The sequence below is a fragment of the Megalobrama amblycephala genome, linkage group LG3 (genome assembly GCF_018812025.1).
Source record: "Megalobrama amblycephala isolate DHTTF-2021 linkage group LG3, ASM1881202v1, whole genome shotgun sequence".
NCBI lineage: Eukaryota > Metazoa > Chordata > Actinopteri > Cypriniformes > Xenocyprididae > Megalobrama > Megalobrama amblycephala.
In genome coordinates this window covers 4,128,825-4,147,364 of record NC_063046.1, presented here as the reverse complement: position 1 = coordinate 4,147,364, position 18,540 = coordinate 4,128,825, and the positions used below count along the sequence as shown (strand labels likewise).

The 18,540-nt window shown below is 38.3% G+C and overlaps 1 protein-coding gene across 2 annotated transcripts in view; it reads right to left on the bottom strand.

Moving 5' to 3' along the window:
- Positions 1 to 18,540, bottom strand: part of cdkal1 (CDK5 regulatory subunit associated protein 1-like 1) — a 491,748-nt gene that overhangs the window by 102,710 nt on the left and 370,498 nt on the right. The gene's annotated exons all lie outside the window — the stretch shown is intronic.

Genomic DNA, 18,540 nt, shown 5'->3' with positions numbered 1-18,540 from the left:
ACATGATTCATTCTCCATTAATGACTGCTGCCTTTAGAATATGTGGATTGAAGGGAAAAGTTTTGTGGGTTAACTGGCATTAAACATTAAAGATTGCTGAACAATTGTGAGAAGACGCTGAAAATTGTGAAACTGACACTAAAATGCCTCCAGTAGTTGAGCTATGAGCATGTGGCAGATGTGTTTATTTAATGTTTATTTGAGCTTCACCAACTCCAATCCACACAATTCCCCCATTTAGACTAAATTCAAAAGAAGGTCCACTGTGTAAACACTGCTTTAATGTTAAAACCACAAACAGTCTGCCTCTCATTACAAGTAGAAGTCAAATGTAGTGCCATTTTGGTCCCCAAGTAAGTTTTGCTAATTTCAAATCATTGAGTTAATGTTAACCTGAACATATGAACATAAACTAAACATGTCTGTTCCAATGATGGTGATAGCTCAAACACTAGTGAGCTGACGTGTGCTGTCGTCTGAGAGAAACTCCAGACATAAATGACTGGAGAACACACTGTGAGTGTGAGTGTGTGTGTGTGTGTGTGTGTGTGTGTGTGTGTGTGCGTGTGCATGTGTGTGCGCGTGTGTGCATTCTAGTTAACTGTAATGAAGTGTTTTATTCACCAACTTCCGTAGAGTTTGTTTTAAAATATTGACCTTAAAGTGTTGATGTTGGCAGATCACTACAGTATGTTTGTGACAAAGCTCTAGTGTTTTATTGTGTACTTGAAAAGACCCAAGAGGTTGATCCCATTCCAATCCAGATGTGAAAAATCATACAGATTCATATACATTCAACGTGGAACGCACCCAAATCAGACACTTTACATTTCTTGATCTCTCTATTAATTGATGTGCTGCTATTTGCACACAAGCACAAACACACCGCCATCACCAGCTAAATAAGAGCTCCAAACATGTGGACTTCAGGGACACAATAGCTGTCAAACACTGGGACGTACAGCAGCTGGCCTGTTCTGAAACTTATTTTTAAACAGATGTGTTTAAATTACACCTCTCTATGTCCGTCAGCAATGTGTGTGGACTGTGTATGCAGTCAGATATAAGGATAGATGGATCTTCAGATAGATGGTGTTTCAGGAGACTGTATCTGGGAGTGAGAAAGGTCATTTCAGAAAACACATGGATCGTCTACTGCGGAGACTGACCACAAAAACCCTCTCAACTTATCCTGACTCCTGCTCTCATTCTCTAGCTCAGGGGTTCTCAACCTTTTGCAAGCTGGGCCCCTCCAAAGCTGGTTCATTGCAGTTGGGGCCCCAGTGCATGTGAGCATTTCACAAAAACTAAAGGAAAGCTTTAACTATATTCTGACTAGTTTATTCATTTATATATATACAGGGTGCGATTTGTGAAAAAAAACAGAGGGGAGGATGTTTTGAATTTTATTTTTTTTTTAATTTGTTAAAAACCACAGTGCTATATACTATTTTTTGGCAGCTGTTACAGAAACATTTTTTTTTTTTTTTTTAAATCTTCTGATTTAACCTTGAGATTTGAAGTATTACATCGCTTAGATATTTACACCACTAAAATGACATTAATAATTCTTCATTTCTGATAGAAATGCAAAATCAATCGGTAGTTATTAATAGAATAATGAGACACAAACCTTTACATTCAATCGCGTTTGGCCCCATTTATTTTTGATCACAGTGCATACACGTTTACCTCAGATTTTATTATATAGAATTTAAGATGGGCCGTACGCAGGGTTTCGTAATTCCCGAGGTCAGAAAATGTAGTTTGCTAGGGGGGTACGGGGGCATGCTCCCCCGAGGTGTACATATGTGCATTTTAAGACGTTTCAAGGCCAACAAATTGGATAACAATAGCTTTAAAACCATGTCAACATATATACATGCATGCACAGTTTTGAGGCAGCTTTAATCGCATGTTTGGCAATTTCATGACTTCACTTACAACAGAACAATGACCATCATTGCTCGTAGTTTCTTATGCAGTGCGCGCCGGCGCATTTGCGCATGCAATTCTTGAGTGCACGCCACGAGCACAGTATAACGGCTGATTGGACAGTCGTGTTCATTTTTCTGAGTTTTACAGACATAGCCTGACAAAATCTCATCTGACCGCAATTCACTGTTGTTCAACTGAAGCTCCCTCGTCGTCACCTGCACCTTTTCCGCGCTCGTTTGACGTTGAAGTCGGAATGCGCTTCTGAAAAGTGTCCCATTTGTTGTGGTGGTAAAGAGACAGTTCTATATAAACGCATGTATAAACGTTTTACTTGGCGATGTTTTAAAAAAAAAGTTTTTACTTTTGGTATTTTGTATGCTCTGTTGGTGGTTTGTGGAGTAGCATCACCCGGGGGGGGGGGTATTTTTTTATCCCCACCGGGGATAAAAATATTTCAGCAGAGGGAGGGATACATAGACTAGAAGAGGGGAAATTCCCCCCATCCCCTCAAATCGCACCCTGTGTGTGTGTGTGTGTATATATATAAAAAACGGGCTGATGACTTCCTTGTTCTATGAAGTCCCTCCTTCAGAAATACGTAACGAGTTCTGATTGTGCCAGCGGTTCCTGTGTTGTGATTCGACAGCAGTTTAGCGCATCTTACCCGGAAAGGTCACGCCTCTTACCATAACGTGGAGATGCATGCGCTCAGTGTTATTGTAAACATGTCTTTAATTTTACCCTATCAATTTGAGCCGGAATCAGACCCGGTGATTGGACTGCGGGATGAAAATAACAGCGTTTCGACGACAACACACTCTACAAACGCAACTCTTGTGTATTCCTGTGGGCGGAGGTTAGTCAAAAAACTGTTTTAGTGACGTCATTAAAGAAGGAAGTAGAGGGATGTAGTCCAAACTGGCCGTTCGATGTAGGCGACTTAAAATAAAATATCTCGCTTGGCATTGAACTTTGAGCTTTAAAATTTTACAGATTTTATTTATACTCTAACAACAACATTACACACTAACTAAAGTTTGAAACATGGGATCACGAAGTACGGGACCTTTAACGTTCCAGGCTGAAGCACGCTTACGTCATACACGATGCAACTTTTTGAATGGAAGAAAACAAGAAGAAATGCACAGATACTGCCTAATATATTTATCAATTATGCCGTGCAGCAATTTTAACTTGCGCGTATCAGAGGATTATTACAGCAGCTGACATTAATGGTGGAATTTAAAGCTTTCCTCACAAACTACAATTTCTGTTCATCAATAAGGTGAGAATCAGACCCGTTATAAACCCAAATACACTCAAATTAATTACATGAATTGATAGGTGTACTATCAGAGTAGTAATAAAGATGTTTGCCATCCTAATGATGACAGTAGTGTAGTGATCGACCGTTATATCTGTTTACCGATATTTTTCCCGATATTTAAGCATTTTTCCATAATCGGGTATCGGTTTTGTAATATCGGATTCGCAGATTTTACGGCGCCATCTTGTGGCAGTTTTGAGATTTCCGCCATTGCAGCCCGGGCGTCTGAGGAGATCAGTCAACAACAACTCAGTGCACAGGTAAAGTATATGTTCTACTTGGTTTGCTTTAATTAATCAACTTTATTTAACATAACAGATATGCACAAATGAGATCTGAGACATAAATTCCTGATACAGTTAATTTATGCAGCATGTTTCTAAACAATTGAGACGAACTCATTGAGTCACGTAGTGTAATTCGTCATGTCCTGCCCCAATAAAGACGTAACTTTACATGAATTAAATAAAACAGACATGAATGAGTGCATGTTGAAAATAAAAGCGCTGAATTTAATTCTCTATCTGTTGTATTTGCTCACCATTAGTCTAGAAGAAAAAGTTCGTTCATATTGCTTAGCAACTGACGAATGATCAGGAGGCTTAAGCACGGCCACTGAATGAAACTTTTGACAAGATTATCTTGTTTAAACACACTAGATTATATTATCATTTACTACATAACAATTATTTCGCTACTACACATATAAATATAGCCTACCGCTTTGTGGAAATTAATTATTTATTATCTCCATGCGCGATCGCGGTTGATTAAGTTATAGTCAAACAGCACTTTGTCAGTTGGCATTTCATGATTTAACGTTAGATTAAATTTAGATCATAAAATGCCAACTGACAAGTGCTGTTTAACTTTATATAGTCTCGGAAAAAAAAGTTCGTTCATATTGCTCAGCACCTGAATGGGTTGATGATCAGGAAGCCTCAAGCACGGCCACTGCATGAAATTTTTGACAAGATTATCTCGTTTAAACACCCTAGATTATATAATCATTTGATTTACTACATAACCATTATTTAGTTAATTGCACTTTAATTTTTTGGACTCAGACCCCTCTATTTATTTGTGTATAAATATAAAGTTTTTTTTTTGTATGCAAGGAGGGAGTGATTGTTATAAATAAAATGGTTTGTTCAGCTCATTTGTGTTGTAATAATTGTCAAAAACAGAAGTATAACAGTAAATAAATATCGGTTCTGCATATCGGTTATCGGGTACATAAACATGCAAATAATCGGTATTGGTATCGGTTATAAAAAATCAATATCGGTCGATCACTACAGTAGTGCACACAAAAGTAGTAGCTGTTCCGTGCTCAGGCATGGTTTGCGCTCACACTGCATGCGAACCACGCTCGAACCCAACCGAACCGCGCTCTGGCCCACCTCTTCCAAGCGGGCCAGGGCACGGAACGGAACGCAGCGATCACACTTGTCAAACGAACTGGGCTTTTAGGGTCAAACACACTCGGGCACGATTCAGAGCGCCTAGTGTTAGTACACCCTAAATGATGAGCGAAATGAAGCTTTCTGAAGTAGCACAGCTCTCTGCGGGTCACACAGGTTCAGGCTGCATGAACAACATCAGGAGGGACGTCTGGGACCTTTAAGAGAAGAAAATTGAGGTATCCAGGCCAGGCAGCCATAATTAAAGAATAATAGAAGCAGAATAGATGACAGGCAGCCCTGCAAAAAAAAATAATAATTACCCACTTGACAAGTGCTCTTCTACATTGGGCTTAGGCTCTTTTTCCTCATTCACAGGTGGATTTTTTTTTTTTTTTTTTTTGGCTTCCTGCCTTAAGGCACCTTCCAAGCTTCCCCTCAAGACCTGATGTCCTGTGAGAGCAGCATGATGAGTGTTGAACATTATAGACGTTAAGTACACACATATGGGTTCCTTTCTTATAAGAATTGTACTGCAGTGTATTTCAGCTTTCAAAGTCCAGAAGAAACAGTGGTCTAAAGCTCATAGAATTCCACTGTAAGTATATTCAGATCATAAAGCCTCCTCCAGTGCACAGGGAGCAGGGAGAACAAACATGAGAAGAGTAGTGACACGGCAAGGTCACTATCATGTCAGCAGTGGACTTTCTTTTTCATGAGCATGCAGTGCACTGGATACAAATTTACTCAAGGAATTTTTTTATTATTTTAAAATATCTAAAAATCATTGAACCAAGATAAACGTAATTGTGGGCAATGCTGCATAAGGTACTGTTGTCAAGTGAAATCAGCTTTATTTATATAGCACTTTATACAGTTGTGGCCAGAATTATTAGCCCCCTTCATAAATATGATCAAAGATGACTCTAAAAATAAATCTGCATTATTTATCCTTTTGATCTTTAATTCATAAAATTAGCAAAAATCTAGCCTTTCATTGAAGGAAAAGAATTGAAAGTGGGGGGAAAATAACATTAAGAAATAAATGTTTTTCTCCAAAACAGGTTGCCCACAATTATTAGCACCCCTAGAATTTTTTATGAGTAAAATATCTCTGAAGTATATTCCCATTCATATTTAATTTTTTAAGTTAGTACACCCTAAATGATGAGCGAAATGAAGCTTTCTGAAGTAGCACAGCTCTCTGCGGGTCACACAGGTTCAGGCTGCATGAACAACATCAGGAGGGACGTCTGCGCGAGCGTGTGGTTTGTTCACCCCTCACAGGGTGGGCAGGTTTTCTAATTAAAGGAACATATTGAGCTGTCTCTGCGCATTACCTGCTGGCCTCACACACACCAGCGGTGCTGAGCTCTCATGGCCTTTCACTCTCACAGTCTCTTCTGTGGTTTCACCCAACACTTGTTTTAAACTTATGGAAAGTGACCTTTGCTGGTTTTCACACACTTCTTAGAATACATGCGTGTCATGTTTGTTCTTTATTTTTAAACGCCTCTCCAGTGGTCCAGGGTCACGTTCTCAAGTCTCAAAAAAATGATAATCGTCGTCCTGTCAAGAAAAACATCTTCTTAAAGCCTGCTTGAGAGCACACGGTTTTTATCAGGCCTGAAATTCACAGCGACTGGGTTTCATGCTTACACTCACAGCCGAAGCAGCAGTAAACTCCCTCAAAAGAGCGGGATCAAAGTGTCTGAGTTAAAGGTCCCGTTCTTCGTGGTTTTTTGAAGCTTTGATTGTGTTTATAGTGTGCAATATAACATGTGTTCATGTTTCGCGTGTAAAAAAACACAGTATTTTTCACATAATTTACTTATCTGTATACCGCTGTTTCCACTGTCATAAAAACGGGCTGATGACTTCCTTGTTCTATGAAGTCCCTCCTTCAGAAATACGTAACGAGTTCTGATTGTGCCAGCGGTTCCTGTGTTGTGATTCGACAGCAGCTTAGCGCTCCTTGCCCGGAAAGGTCACGCCTCTTACCATAACGGGGAGATGCATGCGCTCAGTGTTATTGTAAACATGTCTTTAATTTTACCCTATCAATTTGAGCCGGAATCAGACCCGGAGAACATAGATGAAGAGGATCGAGTAGAACCTGTGCAAACACGTCTTTTACAGGATGTGTCACAATGGTAAGCTGTTTATTTACAGTAGGTAACGTTACATAGGCCTAAACATAGAACAATGATTCGCGTGGCTGCAGCTAAACCAGCATGTGGTTAAACAGTAAACAACAGATATAATCAACAAATAATTTAAACTGATCATAACAAACACCAACAATCGATGGTGTCCGGTTGAATTACTACACTTTTTAAAAGTTTTGGTCGGATAAGTTTCAATTGCCATCTAGTTAACAAAGCTAAACAGCATTGCCCTTTGTGTGATAAGTTACAGAAACTGTTAAACGCACCAACGTAAATAATAAAATGCACTTACCGGTTGTGGTCCACAAACAACGCCTTCTCCAGACAAAGAGGGAACTGCTCCATCTTTCAAAAATAATCTTTGTGCGAATCCGGCATTAAACTGACTGAGATTGAGGAAGCTGTCCTCAGTAAAATGTGCTGCACATAGTTTAACATGTGGATTATAATTTTCGGGAACCGAGTTAAACATAAATTGTAACCACTGATTTCTAAGTACAGCGTCCCTGGGAAGGCCAAACAAAGGTGATTGGACTGCGGGATGAAAATAACAGCGTTTCGACGACATGGCGACAAACACACTTTACAAACGCAACTCTTGCTCTTCTACGTGGGAGCGCAACAAGACCACGCCCCCTTTTTTGTGTATTCCTGTGGGCGGAGGTTAGTCAAAACACAGTTTTAGTGACGTCATTAAAGAAGGAAGTAGAGGGATGTAGTCCAAACAGGCCGTTCATTGTAGGCTATTTCTGTTAAATAAAATATCTCGCTTGGCATTGAACTTTGAGCTTTAAAATTTTACAGATTTTATTTATACTCTAACAACAACATTACACACTAACTAAAGTTGGAAACATGGGATCACGAAGAATGGGACCTTTAAGAGAAGAAAATTGAGGTATCCAGGCCAGGCAGCCATAATTAAAGAATAATAGAAGCAGAATAGATGACAGGCAGCCCTGCAAAAAAAAATAATAATTACCCACTTGACAAGTGCTCTTCTACATTGGGCTTAGGCTCTTTTTCCTCATTCACAGGTGGATTTTTTTTTTTTTTTTTTTTTGGCTTCCTGCCTTAAGGCACCTTCCAAGCTTCCCCTCAAGACCTGATGTCCTGTGAGAGCAGCATGATGAGTGTTGAACATTATAGACGTTAAGTACACACATATGGGTTCCTTTCTTATAAGAATTGTACTGCAGTGTATTTCAGCTTTCAAAGTCCAGAAGAAACAGTGGTCTAAAGCTCATAGAATTCCACTGTAAGTATATTCAGATCATAAAGCCTCCTCCAGTGCACAGGGAGCAGGGAGAACAAACATGAGAAGAGTAGTGACACGGCAAGGTCACTATCATGTCAGCAGTGGACTTTCTTTTTCATGAGCATGCAGTGCACTGGATACAAATTTACTCAAGGAATTTTTTTATTATTTTAAAATATCTAAAAATCATTGAACCAAGATAAACGTAATTGTGGGCAATGCTGCATAAGGTACTGTTGTCAAGTGAAATCAGCTTTATTTATATAGCACTTTATACAGTTGTGGCCAGAATTATTAGCCCCCTTCATAAATATGATCAAAGATGACTCTAAAAATAAATCTGCATTATTTATCCTTTTGATCTTTAATTCATAAAATTAGCAAAAATCTAGCCTTTCATTGAAGGAAAAGAATTGAAAGTGGGGGGAAAATAACATTAAGAAATAAATGTTTTTCTCCAAAACAGGTTGCCCACAATTATTAGCACCCCTAGAATTTTTTATGAGTAAAATATCTCTGAAGTATATTCCCATTCATATTTAATTTTTTTTTTTAGCTCACCGGGGTGATCATGAACATGAACTTGTCCAGCCATGACTTCCTGTTCCACAGGAGTATAAACAGGAGGAAACACAAAGGCCAAATTCCCTTAATCATTCATCACAATGAGAAAAAACAAATAATATAGTTCTGATGTGTAGCAAATGATTGTCGAGCTTCATAAAATAGAAAGTGGCTGTAAGAAAATAGCTGAAGCTTTGAAAATCCCCATTTCCACTATCAGGGCAATAATTGAGAAGTTCCAATCAACTAAAGATGTTACAAATCTGACTGAAAGAGGACATGTGTCTAAATCATCCTAATGCGCAGTGAGGAGGAATGTTTAAGTGGCCAAAGACTCTCCAAGGATCATAGCTGGAGAATTGCAGAGATTAGTTGAGTCTTGAATCTCAGAAAGCCTAAAAAAAATTATCAAAAGCACCTACATCCCCACAAGTTGTTCGGGAGGGTTTCAAGAAAAATCCTCTGCTCTCATCCAGAAACAATCTCCAGCATATTCAGTTGTCAGACAAGACTGGAAACCCACCAGATGGTTTTGGTGCACACATGGATAAAAAGTGCCCCATGCCCACAGTTAAATATACTGCTGGATCTTTAATGTTGTGGGCCTATTTTTGTGCTGGAGGCCCTGGACAACTTGTTCAGATATATCGTATCATGGATTCTATTAAATACCAACAAATAAAAAAATCAAAACCTGACCACTTCTGCTAGAAATCTTATAATGGGCTGTGGTTGGATCATCCGTCGGGACAATGATCCAAAACAAACATCAAAACCAGCACAGCAATGTGTCACTGAGCACAAAATGAAGCTTCTGACATGGCCATCCCAGTCCCCTGACCTGAACCCTAAAGAGAATGAGTGGAGTGAACTGAAGAGAAGCACCACCAACATGGAGCTGGGAATCTGAAGGATCTGGAGAGATTCTGTATGGAGGAATTGTCTCTGATCTCTTCTCGGGTGTTCTCCAAACTCATCAGGCGTTATAGAAGAAGACTCAGAGCTGTTCTCTTGGTAAAAGGAGGTTGCAAAAAGTATTGAATAAAAGGGTGCTAATAATTGTGGGCAACCTGTTTTGGAGAAAAAAAACATTTCATAATGTTATTTCCCCTTCACTTTCAATTCTTTTCCTTGAGTGAAAGGTTAGATTTTTGCTAATTTTATAAATTAAAGATCAAAAGGATAAACAATGCAGATTTATTTTTAGAGTCATCTTTGATCATATTTATGAAGGGGGCTAATGATTCTGGCCACAACTGTACAATGCTGCTTGTTTAAAAGCAGATAAACAGGAAAATAATGATTCAGTGATGTAAACAGAATTCAATTCTGCTGTAAAGCAGGTCTAAAAAGACAGCAGTGTACAATCATTATTCAGTGGTGAATCAGTTTGGTTCAATAACTGTAAAGTTCACCAATTATGGAATGAGTCTATTAGTATGTTCAGTGGTGTATTTTACAGAAAGACTGTGTAAAGGACAGACTCATGATTGTGTGTGCACATAGCAGTGAGTTAATAATAATAATAATAATAATAATAATAATAATAATAATAATAATAATTAATATAGCTGCAAGCGGCGATATGGGGCCAAGCCCCTGAAGGGGGCTGTAATGGGCCCAATGTGGAACAGGAAGAGCAAAAACAGCAGAAATTGAACGTACATGAAAAACAGCTGGTTCAGGAGTACAGGTGAGAATGAACTCAAAATGAGCAGAAGTTCAGTTGAGAATGAAGACAGAAAGAACAAAAACACACTTATGTCTAATCCAAGAGGAATAAAGATTAGTACAATGCTTACATTGATAATAAAGGAAGTGAAATGAAACAACATTACAGACTCAAACCCACAGTCTCTGGATCTGGTGCCTGTAACTCATCTCATTGCACCACTGCTCAGGTGAACATTCACACACCTGCCAAAGTTCAGTAGTTCATGTGAAAATTAACTCAAAATGAAGAATTTTTATAAAAATAATGAGCGAATTAAATTTTATATTTAATAATTTTCTAAAAATTAAAGATCTTAAAGATCTTCTGTAGTGCAATGCAGAGCAGGAAGAGCAAAAACTGCAGAAACTGAATGTACATGGAAAAATAACTGGTTCAGAAGTACAGGTAAGAACAAACTCAAAATTAAAGGTGCCCTAGAATCAAAAATTGAATTTACCTTGGCATAGTTGAATAACAAGAGTTCAGTACATGGAAATGACATGCAGTGAGTCTCAAACACCATTGTTTCTTCCTTCTTGTGTAAATCTAATTTGTTTAAAAGACCTCCGAAGAACAGGCAAATCTCAACATAACACCGACTGTTACGTAACTGTCGGGATCATTAATATGTATGACCCCAATATTTGCATATGCCAGCCCATGTTCAAGGCATTACACAAGGGCAGCCAATATTAACGTCTGGATCTGTGCACAGCTGAATCATCAGACTAGGTAAGCAAGCAAAAACAATAGCAAAAAATGGCAGATGGAGCGGTAATAACTGACATGATCCATGAACACATGATATTTTTAATGATATTTGTAAATTGTCTTTATAAATGTTTCGTTAGCATGTTGCTAATGTACTGTTAAATGTGGTTAAAGTTACCATCGTTTCTTACTGTATTCACGGAGACAAGAGAGCCGCCATTATTTTCATTTTTAAACACTTGCAGTCTGTATAATGCATAAACACAACTTCATTCTTTATAAATCTCTCCAACAGTGTGTAATGTTAGCTTTAGCCACAAAGCACAGCCTCAAACTCATTCAGAATCAAATGTAAACATCCAAATAAATACTATACTCACATGATCCGACGCATACATGCAGTATGCACGACAAACATCTTGTAAAGATCCATTTGAGGGTTATATTAGCTGTGTGAACTTTGTAAATGCACTGTATTATAGTCGAGAACTCGGGGGGCAGGGAGCACGCGATTTAAAGGGGCTGCGCGCTGAATCGGTGCATAGTTAATGATGTCCCAAAATAGGCAGTTAAAAAAATTAATTTAAAAAAAATCTATGGGGTATTTTGAGCTGAAACTTCACAGACACATTCAGTGGACACCTTAGACTTATACTACATCTTGTAAAAACTGGTTCTAGGGCACCTTTAACAGAATGAACAAAAACACACTTACGTCTAATGAGCAGAAGAATAAAAATTAGTACAATGCTTATCTGGATAATAAAGGAATTAAAATGAAACAACATTACACAATTTTATAAAGCTGCCCCACACGGGACTTGAACCCACAATCTCTGAATCAGGTGCCTATCAATCATCTTGTTGTGCCACTGGGCAGAGACATGTTCACACACCTGCCAAAGTACAGTAGTTCAAATGAGAATTAACTCAAAATGAAGAATTTTTATAAAAAAATCACTGCATGTTATATTTAATAATTTCACAGGCAGGGTCAACTTTGGAGAGATATTTCCCAGGAACGATAGAGACAATCAAAAATCTGTTCATTTCTGTGCGGCTCGGTCCAAAGATTATCTGAGATGATTTTGGACAAAATTGGACAACATTTGTAGGAGGAATAGCGAAAAACTGTTTTTCATTTACTTCAATATGGCAGACAGGTACATTTAAGGAATTGACATTAGCCAGGGAACAAAATGACACAGAGAATACAAATTTTGGACAATGTTTTCAAAAGTTATAAGCGTTTTTGCAAAAATCCTTATATCTCCGAAACACTAGATGGCGCTGTGTTCAAACTTCTCAGGTACCTTCAGGACATGCCGATGATGATACCTACCAAATTTTGTGCCGATATGTCAAAATCTTTAAAGGGGACCTGTTATGCAAAATTCACTTTTGCATGGTGTTTGGACATAAATGTGTGTTGGCAGTGTGTGTACAGAACCACACCCTATAGTGATAAAAATCCACCCACTCCTTTTTTTTAATCCCCATAAATCATAAGCAGTGTCTCAGAACAAGCCGTTTCCAGATCCCTGGCAGTGTGACGTCACAAAAGCCACAGGCCCCGCCCACGAATAATAACATACACTGACGTTTGAACATAGACCCGCCCTGAGTGCGTTCACAGCGAGTCCGCCATTACAGCACTGACGAGAATGTCTCCCAAGCGTTTTGTGTTTGGTGTTCTGTAGCTGGATGGATTAATCCACATAGCTCTGTTCATTTACTCCCTAAATCTGAGCCGCTGAAGACGAGGTGGATTAACTTGGTTTTCCAGGAAAATGCTCCGTCAGTTCTGTCGAAATTTGTTTATGTCTGCGCGAATCATTTCACACCGGACTGCTTAGTGAACGAATATCAATACAAAGAGACAATACAAAACAGAGACTGTGCTAAAATGTGCTACTCAGGGAGGATATACAAGGAAAAACTGTTCGTGATCCAGCTTACAGTCTCCAGAGTGATACTATACGGCAGTAATGAAGGTAAGAGCACTTTATTACAGTTCATCTGAGTTTATTTACGGGTATAAAGTTTATTAAGCACCACCTGAAAAGGCATAAGGTCTTTATATATTAGTTTACTGTTAGTTGTAACGAGTGTTTCTGTGTAATTCGCAATGTTTGTTGGTGATAATGCAAGGGAGAGAGAGAGTTTATGGATAATATTTTAATGCACACTTGCAGTGTTTTATTAAGCTCTTACAGTGATTTTCTAGAGTGAAAACAGACGCTTCATCTTTTGTGTGAAGTAAACATTATAAAACTCATCTGTATAGTTTTGGCCATCATTCGGACGGTACAACAGGCTTGGATTAATATAGTAGATTAAAAACAAGAATACAATATAAGTTATAACCGTAAATGAACTAAAATATACCTGTTCTATGTCCATGCAGCATATATTCGCAGTTTCTGTCATTATAGTGCGTCCTGACTGAATCCTGTCACCAGAGAATCAGCACATAAAGCTCCGCCCTCATAGGCTGAGCGCAGCAGCTCATTTGCATTTAAAGGGACCATACTAAAACGGCTCGTTTTTGCTCAACCACTAAAAGTAGCAATTTTAACATGCTGTAAAAAAAAATAAAAAATTCTGTGGGGTATTTTGAGCTAAAACTTCAAATACATACTCTGGGAACATCAGAGACTAATTTTACATCTTGTTAAAAAGGGCATAATAGGTCCCCTTTAAAAATATTGCAATTCATGACAAAATTCAAAATGCTGGACAGGTAGTTCATCTGATCCTGGCAAAATCGGTAGCCCGGATTCGGCATGACAAAGTTGGACAAAATTTGGAGGAGTAGCAGCAAAAAAACAGAATACTGTACTTTTCAAAATGGCTGCTACTGTAATGGGCAGGGTCTGAAATTGAGAGGAATCAGGTGTACTAAATTTCATTTTTCTAGAACAAACGGTTCAAAAGTTATAACCTTTAGAAAAGTGCATTTTTTAACTGGTGGTGGCACTATAGAGTTGGTCCTAGAGACTCCAAAATTGGACCAATTACTATTCATGACTATCTCTACAATTGTGCCAAATTTATTCATTTTCTCATGTTCTGTTGATAGGGCTGCCATAGACTCCCATTCGGGAGGAATAACAATTACAATGAAGAAAAGAAGAAAATTAACAATTACAATTGGAGCTACAGCCTCTTCGGGGGTTGGTCCCTAATAATAATAATAATAATAATAATAATAATAATAATTAAAGCTGCAAGCAGCATTTATGGGGCCAAGCACAAAAGCGGCACAACAAGCCAGCTAACACAGCCTTGAGCATCAGACCAACTGCAACAGTGAGCAATTAAAGACCCATTAAGATCATTTTAGGCAAAAGAGCTGAAAAATCACAAATACAGTCAATAATAAAGATTTACTGTTTTATCACTTTGCACCAATAGGTGGCGCTGTGACCAAATTTTTTGTGGTATGGTCAGAGTGAGGTGACTCTAATAAGACAAGTCTCATTACAATAGGCCACATTTACATAAAGCTATTAGCATTTTTAATAAATGTTATTACAACATTTGACCACAAACCACTTGAGAACTTTCAAAGCATGGTGCCAATGACACATACTGAGTTTCGTAATGGTACACCAATGCATTCATAAAATAGAACATTTGTGACCCGTCACGGAAACCAGGGACACAAGTCGGCAGCACTACTATTGAGCAAACTGAGAAAGAAGCGTTTTTTTTTTTTTTTTTTTTTTTTTTTAAATTGGTGATTTTTTTGCAGAATCTGTTAGTTGAGATCACAAAGAAGCATCTCCGTGTTTTATATAGCAGTATTGGTATATTTTAAAGCGTACATTTTGAGGTTGAAATTGGCTTGTTTTTCTGGGATTCTATCTCGCAGTAGGGGCATGTCATTGTCTGTTTGTATTTCCATACTGGAATCGGATAGGCCGGCTTTTGTTTCTTTTGTTATTGCCGCCGCCCTCCAAGGGAAGCGTGGCTACTTATTTATGCAGCACTCTGGTCGGCTCTAGCTGATATCAAAATTGAATGAAGATGGACGCCGCAAAGAATATTGCAGACGAGCTGAAATGTGGCCGTTACACCAAAAATGTTTTGAAGTACAACATACGGCTGGATTCTTTAGCTGCGGAAAAAAGAGTGGCAGGACATGCAAATTATTGGACATTTAGAGGCAAACAGACGCATAGTGCAAACTTCGGAGATGGTTACATCCACAAAGAAGACCCCGACAAAGAGAAAGTGTGCCCGAACAACTTATTTCATTGGAGGCAACGAGATCTTTTCTGTTTCTTATGGGGTAAGTTTCCATAAACATCAAAGTTTGTCGTTTTGTGTTCATTCTAAGAACACGTAGGCTACACGTTATCTCATGTGTCATTTGTTATTAGCTAGCTCAGGACTGTTGTTTTATTTGTAATTGTTAGCATCGTATCACTTGCCAAAAAAACCCATTACTATAATGGGCTTTTTAGATGGTAATGTTATCATCTGCTATTAATTTGAATAACGCTTCAACTGCTTGAATTGACTGGTGTGAATGACTTAGGTCATGTAAACCTTACTTTTCTTGAATTGAATGTGATGTTAATAATTTTAGCCAGTTACTACTTCTTAACAAGGATTTACTAATGTAATAGTAAATGTATCAGATTAAATTTCTACTTAAGTAAAAGTATAAAGTATCCGTAGCCGTAAAATGTGCGTTATAAGTCAAAAGTAAAAGTATTTATTGAAGAGTTTAATGTACAGGATTTTTTTAATCCTTTGACTCAAACCAGGTCTAACCACTAACTGAGGTCTAAACCAGGACTATACGGTTATCACAGAATCCTGTTCAAAAAGTCCTAATGTCAAAAAAGATAAATTACTGACATTTACAATGTACATTATCCTTTATTATTAATAGTATGCGGTCCGATTTTTCCCATTGCGTCTGTCGATGCTTTGCAACCATGCAGCTTTACAGGGGGTATGGCTTATCTAAATGAGATGTAAATGAGCCCTTTTGTCACTCCCAGCAGGTGAGAACAGGCGAGAACTGCAAAACTAGAAGTTATTTTTCTGCCCTTTGAGCTTTTTTGAGTGCCTACCTTCAAATGGCCACTTCTCCTCCAAATATTATCAGATTTCCATGTGTTACACATCGTTGGAAAGCTTGGAGACTACACTTTCAGAATCTGTGAATAACTCAAAATGCCCCAGAACTGACTTGTGTCCCTACTTTCCGTGACTGGTCACATTTTATATCATAATACTGTATTGCAGTTAATTGCAATTTCATGTTTTGTTCAATTATAGCGCCAACAAGATGCACAATCCCACCATTTTTTTATGCGTCCTCATGGTGACCCCATCTAATTTCGTTTTGGAGTTATAGACATTTACATGTAAGAGATAATAAAAAATGACCCATGAACGACTTTGTTTTGATTTTTTTGCCACTTCCTATCAAAATTTTGACATTTGGGCTGTGACATTTAGTTAATCAGCTTAGATTCCTTGTCTCCTATGATGGTTTCGTCTCGATCAGACTAACGGTTTCGGAGATATTCTCAATTGTTTTTTAAGCGCTAAATCACCATGTGGCACAAACCGTAAGTCAAAACCTATCATGTTTGGTATTGTTGGACTCGGCAAGGATTCAGGAGTCTAAGGATGTGACTCTCGTAAAAATAAGTCAACCAGGTCAAAAGTTATAAGCATATGAAAAAAAAAAAAATTTCTCCACTAGGTGGCGCTGGTCCGAAACTTCTCAGGCTCCTTCAGGTCATTGTGCTGATGACCCATACAGAGTTTCATAACGATACGCAAATGTGTTCGTAAAATACAGCATTTTACCACAAAATTCAAAATGGCCGATAGGAAAAATTGGATATCATTCGACTTGGCATGATGCCCTGAATCCTAGGAGACCAAAGATATAATTTTTGGACAAACCCATCAGAAGTTATAAGCAAAAATAGTCATTTTTCATATCTCCAGACCAGTAGGTGGCGCTGCATCGAAACTCTACATGATGCCTCAGGTCATGCTTGTGATGACGTACCAAGTTTGGTAAGAATACGATAAAGCGTTGTGAAGAAATAACCTCAAGTCTGATTTCAAGATTTTCGTCGAAATCATTTGTGCCGTTTTCGAGAACGGATGGATCTATCGAAAAGCTTTTAATAACATTTTGCAAGCATGGTCTGAAGATGATCTGTATCAACTTTTGTGAAAATCAGAGTAATGCCCTAGGAGTTGTTCAAAAAAGCAGGTTTTTCGTAAAATTCAAAATGGCGGACAAACCATAAGTTGAAACCTAGCATGTTTGGTATCGTTGGACTAAGCAGGGATTCAGGAGTCTAAGGACATGACTCTTTTGAAAATAAGTTGACCACACCCATATTGATAAGCATTTGGATATTTGATTTTACCACTAGGTGGCGTTGGTCCGAAACTTCTCAGGCTCCTTTGGGTCATTGTGCTGATGACCCATACTGAGTTTCGTAACGATACGCTAATGCATTTGTAAAATACAGCATTTTAGCACAAAATTCAAAATGGCCGACAGCCAAAATGGCCGATATGGTAAAATTGGACATCATTCGACTCGGCATGATACCCTGAATTCATTGAGAAATGTATGATTTTTGGACAAACCCATCAGAAGTTATAAGTAAAAAAAGCCATTTTTTTTTTCTCTGGACCAGTAGGTGGTGCTGCTCCAAAACTCTGCATGTTGCCTCAGATCACGCTTGTGATGACAGGTACCAAGTTTGGTAAGAATACGAGAAAGTGCTGTGAAGATATAACCTCAAGTCTGATTTTGCGAGCTTTTCGTTGAATTAATTTGTACCGTTTTCGAGAACCGACAGATCTATCGAAAATCTTTTGATAACTTTCTGCAAGCATGGTCTGAAGATGATCTGTATAAATTTTTGTGAAAATCGGAGTAACGCCCTAGGAGGAGTTTGAAAAAGTAGTTTTTTCAGAAAATTCAAAATGGCGGAAAAATGTTCATGACGGAAAATGATGTCATAGGGATGTCAATCGATTCGTCTTGATCCAAGGAATCAGAGGAAAAAAAGATAAAATTTTGTTTCTAGCCCTTACGATTCAAAAGTTATTAACATAAATATGAGTGCAAATTTGGACAGCTGGTGACGTTAGAGGGATTGAGTTAGAGACTCCAAATTTGCTAGGGACACAATTCAGACTGTCCTCTAACTGTGTGCGCAAAATTTCACAACTTTCCAGCAAGCGGTTCTATGGGCTGCCATAGACTTCCAGAGCGGAAGAAGAAGAAGAAGAAGAAGAAGAATCAAAAATAAAAAGAATGCCAATGGATACATTAGGTGCCTACGCACCTTCGGTGCTTGGCCCCTAATAATAATGATGATGGAAAACATTTTTTGAGGAAGCAAAGGTCATGTGAGACATGGCAAAGAGTGAAGTAATGAAGTTTTTCCTTCAAG